This window comes from Stegodyphus dumicola, chromosome 2, assembly GCF_044657685.1.
Source record: "Stegodyphus dumicola isolate Sdum_Otavi_A_Nest chromosome 2, ASM4465768v1".
NCBI classification, from domain to species: domain Eukaryota; kingdom Metazoa; phylum Arthropoda; class Arachnida; order Araneae; family Eresidae; genus Stegodyphus; species Stegodyphus dumicola.
The window spans coordinates 5,399,528-5,413,656 of record NC_140769.1 but is presented as its reverse complement, the minus strand read 5'-3'; the positions used below and the strand labels follow the sequence as shown (position 1 = coordinate 5,413,656).

The window sequence follows — 14,129 nt, the reverse complement described above, 5'->3', positions numbered from 1 at the left end:
AACCAAGAATGCAATAGAAGCATAACTCAGGTTCCTTGCAAATCCTTGAGTTAAATCGTTAATTACACTGGAGTACACAACAAAACGTGTAATCTGTACTTCTTTCTAAGTTTCAAATAATGCCCACAACAATCAAAAATAAATGTTTAATTACTTTTCTATCACATTACGCTTCACAAACTACGTAGGATTGTCAAACGTAAATACCGATTTTTTATATTTCCACCTTTTAGCCACTGGATGGCATATCAGTGCGCTGGAATCGGGATCTTGCAGTTGGATTCTTAACAAACAGCATATGAGGCTTAACAAATAGCATATGAGCTGTATTTCTGCCAAATTTAAGTAGTTTATGCTCCATGACTATTACTAAAATTGTGGTTTATTTTTAACTAAAATTTTAAGAATATTTAGATTGCTAACTTTCATCTTTTAAACGTTTTTTATTTATACTAAGCAGTTGTTAGTAACAAATATTGCCGTTAGTTGCGCATTGAAAAGTTAAAGAAATGAAAATGGCGTTTGTCTGTATTTCAGTTATTGCACTTTGTTTTTTTTCAATAACTGTGACCGATGAGTGACAATATTTTTTTGTTCTGTTCTACATATTAATGCATTTGATCAGTGTATTGTGAAATGAGTTTTCGAAGCCATTATCATACAACATATGAAATCAGCTAACGTGCTTGTAAGTATATAATTTAGAACATTCTATATGTTATATTTGTAAACATTTCCACAATGCTAAAATTTATGTGTTTTACTTTTTGGCAGCAAATTAATGTACTTATGTGTATAATCTCGATGTGTCAGTGTTTTGTAATGTTTTACTTTTCAAATATATGTGTGAAATGTAACTTCTGAGCTTTTCGTTTACTGCTTTGTTACCATTTGTCATTGACGATGCTTAGCGAACATGATGATGGTGTATCGTCGCAGCCATTGTTCAAGTTTCAACCTAAATGTTGTTGCGGAAGGGCGTTGTAAGAGTGAAAGAGAAGCATTTCCTAAAAGACGATGCATTTTAAAACTCAGAGTGTAGTGTTTAAAATATTTTCAAATTAAAAATATTTGTTCGTGATTGATTAAACCATGTGATCTAATCTATACTTTCATCCTTTAATGAAATTTTTCTTGAAATAATACCTATAATATTAAATTTGTAATCAAAACGTATAAATTTTGTATTAAAGAATATATGAAGGTGAAGTTGTATTAGGGGTATATGCACATTTGATTGCATTAAAACCATGATTAAAATTTTAAAATTTGTTTCAAAATAACTAGTATATAAATTTTCTTTTGACTTTTGTTTACATTTGGATAGTTGAACCACTTAATGTATTTAAGTTTTGGGTGAATTGGCATCCATGTAAGTTAACAAATCATTTCAAAACGTAAGTTAACTATTTATTAAACATCAAAAACAGTTTGGTATGAATTATTTTTAGTCTGTATCAAATGCAGAAATGTTACTCGAAAAGCTTCACAAATTTAATTGTGCAGGGAAATCCTATGTTTGTGATAGATACTGTTTAGTGGATCTAGTTGATACATACATTTTATTCTGGGCATCTGCTATGTGGACTGAAAATTCTGAATAATGTATTGCTTTGTAGATCCTTTATATATTAGTAAATATATATCAGAAATTCTATTTGACTTAATCAAAAGTTCAAGCTTACTTTTATAAAATTGCTCTAATAGTCTGCAAAAAATAATAAGCCGAATCCAATTCGAAGATTAAGGAACAACGCAATCTGCAACATTAACTGAATTAGATAATTTTAGCTTAGCTTATACCGTCCATTATACATTAAACACGCATGCGCACACGCATATTCGCAGCCGTAAAGGTCTTACGCCCACGCGTAAATGCCTATGCGCATGCGTAGAAAGTTTGTAACTTTGAGGTCCGAATTAACGACTTTTGACTGTACTAACTAACGGAGTTGTTGTTTCATTTATCGCAGAGTTGTTGCTTCATTTATGGTAACCTGAGTGGCTGAATTTTCCATAAATATACTTTTACCTAGAATTAGGTGCACCTTTGACTTTTTAAGTAAAAATAATATTGACTTTGTGTATCGACGAAAAATTGCCGCTACACAAAAGACGAAATAACAAGTCAAAGAATTGCACAAACTCAGTATCCGTGTACCACCAAAAATATCCAATTTTCGCCAAGGGGTACTCGTGAATATACTTTTTCCAAACTTAATTACTTCAAATTAATAACTACGGAAAGATCTCATTCTGTGGCAGCATTATTGGTAGTTCCACAACATAAACCGTAGGCAACATTTAAAGTTTCAGTGTTAGAGATTGGGGAGTTTGGGCAGTTGTGATAGCTGCTTTAACATTGAAATATACAATTGTGGGGAAAGTGCAGAATCGCCTACTGCTTGTCACGTTTTTTAGAATTGCACGAACTCGGTATCCAAGTACACATCGACCTATTTTCACTTAAAAAAAAATCAGAGAATTGCACAAATTCAGCATTACGCACTCCCTTGACTGTGTCCATATACACATCGATGTATATTCACTTAAACAGTCAAAGGAAGTTGGCAAAAATCCAATTCTTCTTCTTGAAGCTTGGCTTCCCTTTGGCGCCTTATGCTCCAACTCAAAAATAAAGTTATTTACAAGTTAAACCACAAAGACGCATTTCCTCCAATTTATAGGGAATGTTGGTCCGAAAACCAAAGCCTTACACTAAAAGTGCTTAAGAATTCTTTAAGGTGTATTTGATGACAAATTTGCCTAGGAAATAATATCTCCTAGGTTCAATTCTTCTTACTTTTGTAAAAAGTGCCAAACATAACGTGCCAAATAAATGGGCAATTCTGCACTTTATGTTGCAATTGCTTCAAAAAGGGAACCCACTGACATGGAAAGGTCAAATAAAACCAAATAAATACAGCATTTATGAAGTAAGTGTAAGCACGATTTTGAATTATTTATTGTTATTAGACAAAATATCTATTGAGAAATGGCAACAGCTAATTTCTCGATGTTGCTTTATTTATAATTTTAAAATATATTCAGATGATGTAAGCTTGATATGTATATTGGTACGATGCAGTAAGAACGTCTGTTATGTTATATATGTTTACGAGTACGTTACGTGTAAGTTATCAAGTAACGAGTACGAGTTATCTCTAAATAAATATTTGTTTGCCTTTTACAATTGTTTTATGAGTGATTAATTTAACTGCTAAAGGAAGCTAACATAAATCAGAAGTGGGATTATTCTGAAACCTAAGTCTAAAGGTACAAGAATTTTCTACACGTAAATAAGTTGAAAAGAATTTGAATTTCAAGGTATGTGCATTGATTGATGTAGAATTTAATTTAATTTTTTTTATTATTTTGGAAAGAGAGAGTTTAATCTTTTTTTTTTCATTTCTTTAAATTTTGAAATATATTTAGAACATAAACAATGCATTTTAATAAGTACGGAAATGTCTATTTTCGGTAAGGCAAAGAAATGCGATTTAAGAATATTGGCTGAAGAATTGGGAGAAGATGTAAATGAGAGTCGTATAAAATGAGTGATTTGAAAAAGATAATTTTGGCTAGCAAAGAGTATGATGAAGAATGCGCCAAAGAATAGTTGAACATTATAATAAATGAAAGAAAAGAAGAAATTGAAGAACAAAAACTTCAAGATGAAGAACGTAGGCAGAAAGAAGAATATGAGGAACGAAAACAAAAGCATGAAATGGAATTTGAACTGCAAAAACTACGTATTGAAGCAGAAGATCTACAAATTCTGGCACCAATGAAAATGCTACGGGTATGCACATGAATCCAAAGTTAGAGCTTCATCGTTTAATGTAACAATTTAAACCTGACGAGAATGATATCAGTTTATATTTAATCATGTTTGAACGTTTGACTAAACAAGTTGAAATACCAGAAAATACATGGGTTACTCATTTGTTTGGCTTATTGCCGTATGTTATTGCTCAATTAATCGCCAGAGAAATGGATGAGATTGCAAACGATTATAAAGAAGTTAAAAGGATCTTATTAAAACGATACAAGATGACACCTGAAAAATTTCGCCAAAAATTTTTTATGCACAATAAGAGTGTAGGAAACACATGGAAAAATTGATTATGATAGCTTGAAGTCAACTTTCAACAATAAACAGCCGTGTAAAGAAAGGTCGGTTGATCTTTACATTATGGTAACTTGGCGTTTTTTTGGCGACCAACTCTACTACAGCAACCCTCTATTTTTTTTTCCCGCCGCAAATTTGTCTTCACGAAGTAAAGACATGTTTCTTTTCTTTTTATCTACTGAACACTTCTTCCAGCAATCTACTAGCCGAATTACACTTATGCTAGAAATTTTATCTAACAAAACTGCTTAATCATGACAAATATTCACTGCAAAATTGGGAAAAAGTGCACAATACCATACTCCTTACGCGTTTTTCAAAATAACACATACACATAAACCATGTACACGGCGACTTATTTTTACTTAAAAAAACATCCCAGAATTGCACAAAAATGGCATTGCGCACACTCTTCACTATATCCATGTACACTGCTTTTTTCTCATAAATTAGAAAAATTTCGGGAAAATGCATAACAATTTTCTGAATCTTTAAACCCGGTAAAAAGAACATATATGAAATTACCTGATCGCGAAAAAGTATATACCCTTTCCAAATATGAACATATCCCCGTATAAAATAAATAAAATATCCAAAAACTTTTACCTCTACATTATCTATTATATTACAAACGTCACTAACTAATTCATACCGCAAACATTACAAATACTTAGTGTCAAATATTTAAATTATTTCCATGCACGTTTACGCAAATTACTTTACTTCCACCTTACATTTAGAACAATGCATAAAAATAATATCCTCAGATAATTAAAAATACTAACTTACCTATTCTTCTTCAGAATCAGAGAGCAATTCATATTTGAAGAAAGCAAAACTGAATAATTTTAAGAAGTACAGGCTTTAATTGATACGGGGAGTTCTTGTTGTCTCTTAAGGACTTCAGTTGCTCAGAAACTTAAGTGAAATTCGAACCTGCTATGAATGAATTGTATGGCTTTGGAAATCAAAGGGTGCCTGCAATGACCTCCATAGGAATGAATAAAGCCAATATTGAAGTTGATAAGGAAAAAGGCCAAGGCATAAATATATACCTTGTTTCTGATAATGCACAGCCAGGTGATCTAATCATCGGACGGACATGGCTTAATCTCCCCCACATTGCTTGTGTCAGAATAGGAAACAAATTTTACTTCAGGTATAGAGAAGATGAACTATTTAGTAACCTACAAATTGATGAAAAAGTAAATCGAGTCTGCCTTAAAGCTATTGAGGCAAATGAATTAGAGAAAAATACGATCAGTCTTGTCCGTTCTCAAACAGATTCTGTGGATAATGGATTAATTGTGATAAAAAATCATTCCGAAGGTATCAGCTGTTTATTAGAAATTAAAAATGGCAAAACTTATATAACAGTGGTTAACATTGGTGATAGAAGTCTTAAGTCCAAAAAGATGAATGTGTTGGGAGAGCAGAAGAGGTTGAACTACGTTTAAATACTGAAATTTCTCGATTGAGCTCGAACTTAGCAAAAACGGAAATATTAACAACATAAAAGTTCCTATAAGTTTAAGCCAAGTTAAAATTGGCTCGGATCTCGACGTTGATCACCAACAAGAGTTATTGCATCTTCTGAATGAATACAGAGATTGCTTTGGACTAAATACTTCAGAACTAGGGTGCACAGATCTCCTAAAAATGGACATTAAGGAAATCAAAGGTTCAAAGCCAGTATGTATGAAGCCTTATTGAACAAATGCCTCTGAAAGAGCTGTGATCAAAGAAATAGTTCAAGAATGGAAAGAAGATGATTTATTAGAACAATTGCATGAGTGTAGTCTGTTTACAATGCTAGATTTAGCACATGGATATTTACAGATTCCATTGACTGAAAATGCAGAATTAAAAACTGCTTTCGTAACACTGGATGAAAGTGGACAATTTGAAAGAATGATTTTTGGCTTGACTAATGCTCCTGCGGAATTTCAGCGATTGATGTATCATGCATTATCCTCATTATGTAATAAAAAAGTGTTGTGCTGCCTTGACGATATACTTGTTCCAGCAAGGATTTGGGAAGAAATGATTCAAAAATTAATTAAAGTATTCGAAGCACTATGTGCTGCTAAGCTAACCCTGAAATTACCAAAATGTGAATTTGCCAAACAAGAAATAAAGTACTTACTTAGGCTTTATCATCAATAAAAATGGAATAAAGCCAGGATCAAGAAAAATTGAAGTAATATCAAAATTTCCAAAACCTAAAAACCTTCATGAAGTTCGACGATTTCTTGGTTTAACAAGTTTTTTTTTAGAAGGCTTATTCCAAATTATGCCATTAAAGCTGGACCCTTGACTCAACTAACTAAAAAAAATCAAACATTCAGATGGGATGAAAGTCGGCGGAATTCTTTTACAGTGTTGAAAAATGAATTGAGAAATCAACCAATTTTAGCTTTTTACAACTCTAAAGCTCAAACAGTAGTCCATACTGATGCATGCTCAGAGGGTATTGCTGGCATGTTACTTTAATTCGGAAGTGGCGGCAAATGACATCTTGTCTACTGCATGAGTAAAAAGACAACAGAAGCTGAAAATAATTATCACTCGAGTAAACTAGAGCTAATGGCAATTGTCTGGACTCTAGATAGACTTCGACAATTCTTACTCAGAATTGAATTTATGGTAGTTACCGACTACCAAGCATTAGTTTACATGAATGCAAAAAAATCTAGCAATCCCCAAATTGCTTATTGGAGTATCCTTATTCAAGAATATAATTTTGAAATACGCCACAAACCAGGAATTAAAATGTCTCGTATCGATGCGATCAGTAGAGCTCCTGTTATTAATTCATCACACACCATGCATTCTTTGATAGATAATTTAGAAGTTTGTCTGACCTTAAATTTAGATGAACAAATTCTTATGATACAGCATGCAGATGAAAAGTTAAGAGAATTCATAACAACTTTGAAGAAAGAACCAAAGAAGAAAATCAAAATGTGGAGAATTATATTTTGTTCCGTATTGTAGAGGATGGAGAAAAGAAGAAGTTATTATACGTTGTACCTAAAAGCATGAGAAAAAGCATAGATGTGAAGTTTCATGACCTTATGGGACATTTTGCTGTTGATAGGACTGTCTCAAAAATCAAAGAACTGTACTGGTTTCCTGCTATAAAGAGATATGTTCGTCAACATATATCAATGTGTTTCGAATGCCTCATCAGCAAAGTTCCAGGTAGAAAAAGACAAGGTCTTCTGCATCTTATTCTGCCAGGCTGCAGACCTTTTGAAACAATACATATTGATCATCTTGGACCTTTCATCACAAGTTCTAAAAGAAACGGAATTGTTAGTCGTCATTGATAATATGACCAGATTCGTTCGATTGTGTATAGTGTGAAAAACACATCTTCGAAAAACGTAGTGAAATCATTGATAAGTTCCATAGAAGAATTTGGATTACCAGATCGTATAATATCAGATTGAGGTTCTTGTTTTACTTAGAAGGAATTTCAAAACTTTTGCAAGGAAAAGGGAATTCTTCATACATTAAATTCAACCTCCCACCCACAAGGAAATGGTATGGTCGAGAGAACAGAACAATTTTATCAACAATAGTAACATCAATGAAAAGTAAAGATCCAAAGGATTGGGACAAAAGAATTAATGAAGTTGAGAGAAACTTGACTAGTACAATCAATAAAACTATTGGCAAAACACCATTTGAAATACTTCATGGATATATACCACAATTTCAAGGTGGAGTTTTGAGATTACTTGCTGATGAAGAAGCAGAATTTTGGAAGGAACCGGAAAAACTACAAAAAGAAGCTAGGGAAAAGATTGTTAGAGAACAAGAAAAAATGAAAACTTATTATGACAAGAAGAAGTCGGGATCTCTATCATTTGAAGAAGGAGAAATAGTAGTAGTTAAAAGAAATTCAAAATCTACACCATGAGAACCAACCAAAACTAAACTTAAGTATCGTCGCCCAATGGTTGTAACAGAAGTTCTTCCGGGCAACACTTATAGAATATTACAATTAGAAGAAGCCTGCAATGGTAGCATTTATGCATCAACTGCTCATGAAAGTCAACTAAAATCTTAGAAAAATGCAGAAGCAAATGATAATGATGACAATGACGAATTTGAAAGGCCCAAGCGATCAGTGCGCAAACCATTGCGCTATAGAAACTTTGTGTAGGACTTATAGAATTTTTGGTTTTTAAATTATTTTTCATTTTATTTTTTTCCTACCTATTGTTATTGTTATATTTTTCGTTCTTTATTTGTCGTTTTAATGTATGATAAGATTTGTTTCATTTGAGGACAATTGAAAAGTCAGAATGGTCGAACGTAAGCACGATTGTGAATTATTTATTGTTATGAGACAAAATATCGGCTAATCTTTGGAATATGGTAACAGGTAGTTTGGCGACATTTTGGTAAGGCGATAAAGGTTACTAGGTAGGACTTAAGCAATAATCTGAGAAGTACGGAGTTCGAATCACAAATTATTTTGCCTTAGAGATCATGAGACGTCATGTGACATTTTCCGGAAAATTCCGATCGTGATTTTAGCTAATAAGCACTTAAAAACAATTTCGCTGCTAAAGTGCGGAATCGCCCACTTATTTGTTTGGCGCTTTTTACAAGAGTAAGAAGAATTGGATTTTTGTCAATTTTCTTTGACGTTTTAAGGGGAAATAGGTCGATGTGTACATGGATAAAGTCAAGAGTGTGCGCAATGCCATTTTTATGCGATTCTGGGATGTTTTTTTAAGTGAAAATAGGTCGACGTGTACATGGATACTGTGTATGGGCAATTTGTTGGAAAATATGACTTATTGTAACCCTTTTACTGCATCATCTCTCCTCCTTGAAATGTTTATTAGGCTTAGTTCTTATTTTAATGTAATGTAGTAGTTACTTCTACTTCTTTTTCTTACTGCCACTGTTTGCATTGAGAACGGACTGTTTCAACCTAATTAAGATGCAAAAACGAAATGTGATGTAACGTCATCTGGAAAGCCGAATCGTGCCGATAATTGATTGGTTGCCGTGAGATGACGTCATGCCTACTTCTGGTATAAGTATCTCGCGTCGCTCTGGCTCAGCCCTTCTAGTTCATGCTTTCCTGCCACTTGGGTGTGAGGTCTCCAGCCCCGTCAGAAGGATGTGTGCAGTCCGGTGAATAAGTTCCTTGGTTCCTGTCCACAAGATGACTGTTCCAGAATAAGTTCCTTGGTTCCTGTCCACAAGATGAATGTTCCTGAATTAGTTCCTTGGTTCCTGTATACAAGATGACCTTTCCAGAATAAGTTTCTTGGTTCCAGAGGCTACAGTGTGAGTGACTGCCTTGGGCGGCATCCATGTTCTTCTTGAAGGGGGCATTTAAAATAAGTTAGCGGCGATTCCTCATGTTCAACTAATGTAAGTAGAGTTAGGCCAGATTTAAGTGCTTTCAAGGACTTAATTTAAATTTCAGGTGCTTTCTTGACCATTGATCATGGACTTATTGAATGTGTAGCCAATTTCATTTGAGACCGCATAATTACTGTTTAGGACATTTTTGTTTGTATTGAATGCCAGTATTTTTGGAGACCAGGTAAAAATATTATTTGATGAATGATGGTTATATTATATTTTTTTCTAAGACTCTGATATTGTTTAAATTTATTTTCTGTGTTTTTATTCTTTTTTATATTGTTAATAAATTGGTTAAGTTTGAAACCTCTTTATTGTCTTCAATGTCTGCACAACATATTATCTCAGGGAGCTTTTATTGCTTCTACTGCTAAATGTTTAATTTTATATACTTTAAACTTTGCTTTAGCATCATCCTGGTTATGGGCCCAGCCCCTGAGTTATTTTTAGTGCAGACTTTTGAAGTTTAAAGTTAATTTAGGACTTAAGAGATTGGGGGGGGGACGGTTTTTGTTGAAATTCAAATATGGCTACTGTTAATGTTATGCATAATATTGCTAAACTTGAGGCATGTAATTACTTTACATGGTCTAAAGATATGAAGTTTGTTTTAAATGAAAAAAATGCATGGCTTTTGGTCAAAGGTATTGAAAAATGTCCTGATTTAAATGATGTTCAGGGTATTACAAAAGAAATTGTTATCAACTATCAAAATAGAAGTCGTTTGGCATTATCTCTAATTTATATGAATGTAAGCCCTGAATATAGAAACTTGATAAGTGAAATTAATGATCCGGTAGTGGTATGGAATACGCTTGCCAAATACTTCCAGCCAGATTATCGATCTAGACATATGTCCTTGTTTTCAGAGTTGTTAAATTGTAAAATTAAGCCAAATGAAAGTATTAGTTTCTTTTCTTCTAGATTAAAACGTGTAACTGAACAGTTAGCTGATATTAATCAGGCTGTAAGAGATGTATACATATGTTTTCAGTTTCTTAGGTTCCTTCCAGATAAATATGATCAAGTAGTTCAGAACGTTTTAAGGTGGCCAGATGAAAAGTTCATATTTAAAAATGTTGAACTTGAAATACTAGCAGAGGAAATGCGTCTTGGTTTAAGAGAGATAGGGGAAATTCCAATAAGACTATAGTCCAAAGTACCAGTACTCACTGTGAACACAAATTTAAGCAGATTAAAGGGCTCAAGTGTTATAAATGTGGCCGTCCAGGTCATATTCAAAAATACTGTAGAATGAAAGGTAATTTTTCCAGATCACCATCGCCTGCTTCTGTTTCCTCAGCTGTATCTTGTAGTAATAAAACATCTCTTAAGTGTAAGAATAAACCCAGTTGAGTAAAGGTAAAAATAATTCCCACGCTCAGTCCCATTTTATAGCTCAAGCTAATGTTAACAGTTTGGAGGAAAATGATGATAGTTGGATTTTTGATACTGCTGCATCTCATCATTTTTGTAAAAATCGTGAATTGTTCGATACTTTTTCTCTTGTGAAAAATGAGAATATGCTAGTAGCTATTTTCCAATTCATGTACTGTTAAAATGAAATTTGGGGATACAGTTATTTTGCTTAAAGATGTTTTATACTCACCTGAACTGAGACGAAATTTAATATCTGCACCTAGGGTGGATATCAATGGAGCAAGATTTTATGGTAAAAATGGGCAAATTAAAGTTACTGATGATAAAAATGAAACCTTGTACAAAGCTAAGTTGATAGGAAATAACTATCATGTGTTCCCGAAAATAGTAAAAAAGGGGGGAAAATCTGTAAAATTTGAGGCATCCACAGTTCAGCATAACAATAGTGAATTATGGCATGGTCGGTTTGGTCATATAAATTATGGTGCTATTGTCAGGACTAGTAAGAGACATTCGGTTCGAGGTCTTCCTGTGTTAAAGCACTCACCTAATTTGTTTTGTGAACATTGCCGAATCAATAAGCAAAGACGAATCTCCTATAGACCCTTAGAAGGTATTCAAGTAAAGAGGCCGCTTAAAAGGTTTTTTTCTGATGTATGGGGACCTATTAACATTCCAGGTAGGAATAGTGAACTTTATTTCGTTTCCTTTATTGACGAATATTCTCGTTATGTGGTAGTGTACCCCATTGTGGAGAAAAGCCAGGTGTTTGAAGTATTTGAAAGGCATATAGCACGTGCAGAAAGATCTTTGAACCTTAAATTGAAATACTTTAGAACTGATAATGGACGAGAATATGATAATGAACAATTCAGATCATATTGTAATAAAAATGGTGTAAAGCACGAATTTACAGACATTTATACTCCGGAACAGAATGGAGTTTGTGAGAGATTTAATCAAACAGCTCTCAACAATGTACGTGCAATCTTACATGATAGTGGAATGAGTTCCGAATTTTGGTCAGACGCAGTAATGTATTTTGCATATTCATTTAATAGAATTTGTCATAAGGGCCAAGATAGAATCCCATTCGAATTGTATGAAAAGTATTTTTTTAAAAATTAAAGTCATATGTAATTAGCATATTTTTGTGTTTTCGAGTGGTACCTTAATTTATCCTTAAGCACAGCCAATGTGCACTTCATGGCTAGGCTAGAATATTCTTAAAACACATTTGGAAAAGTCAAGGAATTTCATTCTTCTGTTTGAGTGGCAATCCTGATAAGAATGCATCGCAGTTGTTTAACCAGAGAAAGTATTTAATGAAATCTTGTCTTTTTGAGTGCAACTACCATAGGCCACTGAAAATATCAGGACTATTTTAATGGTATATTGCTAAAGCTTATTTCTTTACAAGAAAGGAAATCAAAATTTCATTTCAAAACATTTTTATTTAGCAGCATATAAAAGCTGTAAATCTGTACTCTAGCAATAATAGTCTATATCAGGCATGGCCAAACTTTGACTCTTGAATTGTGGTTCCAGCAGGCTGAAAGTCAGCTAACAGTATCCCCTTCCAGTTCCAAAGCATAGTTGCCATGACTTACCAGCAGATTAAGTTTGAATTTTTGCTGCCTGGGTGAAAAGGAATACCACAGCTCGTGTGACTTGGGTGTAAAGTGAAATGCCCGTGTTTTGTCGCTGATCACAGTTGAGTTCAAGAAGTTGTCCTTTCTATCTGCATCTGGTAAAGAAATTCGTGGGAAGCATCAACTTATTGCCATTTATGGTCTTCTGTCAGCATACGTGTACTCATCTCATGCAAATCTTCTGATATTGCAACTTTTTTGTTAGAATCTTGTGGATGGTGCTTTAGGAAACCTTAGAAACCAGCAGGCAGAGAACATCCAGACTGATCTGCTGATCTTTATGTATGTTTTCCTCAACCGTCACAACTATTTTGTAAGAAATTGATGATCCGTGACTCCTTTCTTTGTCATGAATTTCTGTATGACCAACTCTGTACAGCACTTGCAAATGTTTTTGGCATCCATGCGTAACTGTCGATACATTACCATCAGTTGGTGATGAATTTCAACTGATTGAATGTCATGTTCAAAAAGCAAATTACTGCATAAACTTCACATTTAGCAGCAGTGTTCAATGGGAACTCCATTTTGAATTGCTGCCAAACCAAGGCTGAGCATCCCAGTGAAGGGCATACAAGCTTATTTGGCAGTGTAGAAAGCGTAGGACACAGTGAAACTTTGTCCCCCCAAAATGGGAGACCTTATTTTTTGTGATTGCCCTCAACATTAGTAATGTGCTAATTCTATGTTGTGCCTCATAAATACAGTACTTTATTAATGGCTCTATGACTATGTTTAGTTGTAACTGCTTTGTAAAATAAGACATAAATCTAATGACCCAGCTTGCATTTATTGAAGTAATTAAGTTATTGGAATTAAATTTTATTTCTGTGTGTTAGTCCTAATGTTAGTTATGTAAGAAAAGTAGTATGTTTTATGCAAAAACTATGCTACCTAAGAACCTAATTTTCCTTTTATCAGATTACACTGTCTCTCTCCATTCCATCATAATTTAATGCTATAAAATCTTTAATTCCATTCATTTGATGGATAATGCTGCATATTTTCAGTTCACTGAGTTATCTGTCACATGAATAATGACTCTTTTTTTTTTTTTTTTAATTACTCTAAAGTCCATTAAAATTTCTTCCTTTTTTTCAGTTTATTTCTGTTAAAATCAGTTGACAACATCATTAAAACTAGATTAAAAAAATGGAAATCAAAGGACAATGCTTTATTTTTCTATTTGAAGAAAGTATGTTCTGTAGATCGTACAAAAGTCTAAACTTTATGTGTTGCCATGATATACTTCCCTGAATACAGTGCAAGAGGAATAATTATTTATTTATACTTATATTTAATAACTATATTAGCTATAATGTAGAATATCATTAAATATTGCTTGTATATATGTATTTTAAAGTAATAAATTCACATCAGTTTAAAAGCAACAGTTTCAGCATAAAAATTGTTTTCTTTTAAAATGCCAAAATCATTTTAATCAAATTTAAAAATCATTTGCAGCTTTGTTTGCAACTTATTTTTTCTGAACATATAGCTTCTGCAGATATTTAGTTTGACCTATTATGGTCTGTGCCTTAGAGATAGGAAATCTTCAGCACCATTTC

General features: G+C 33.2%; 1 protein-coding gene across 1 annotated transcript in view; it reads left to right on the top strand.

Annotated features, from left to right (window-relative positions):
• The first annotated feature begins 506 nt into the window (after positions 1-506).
• The window catches only part of LOC118187286 (uncharacterized), a 156,919-nt gene continuing 143,296 nt past the window's right edge, over positions 507-14,129 (top strand). Inside the window, exon 1 of the mRNA XM_085810398.1 lies at positions 507-688. The gene's annotated coding sequence lies outside the window, so the exon portion shown is untranslated. The remainder of the gene's footprint in view (positions 689-14,129) is intronic.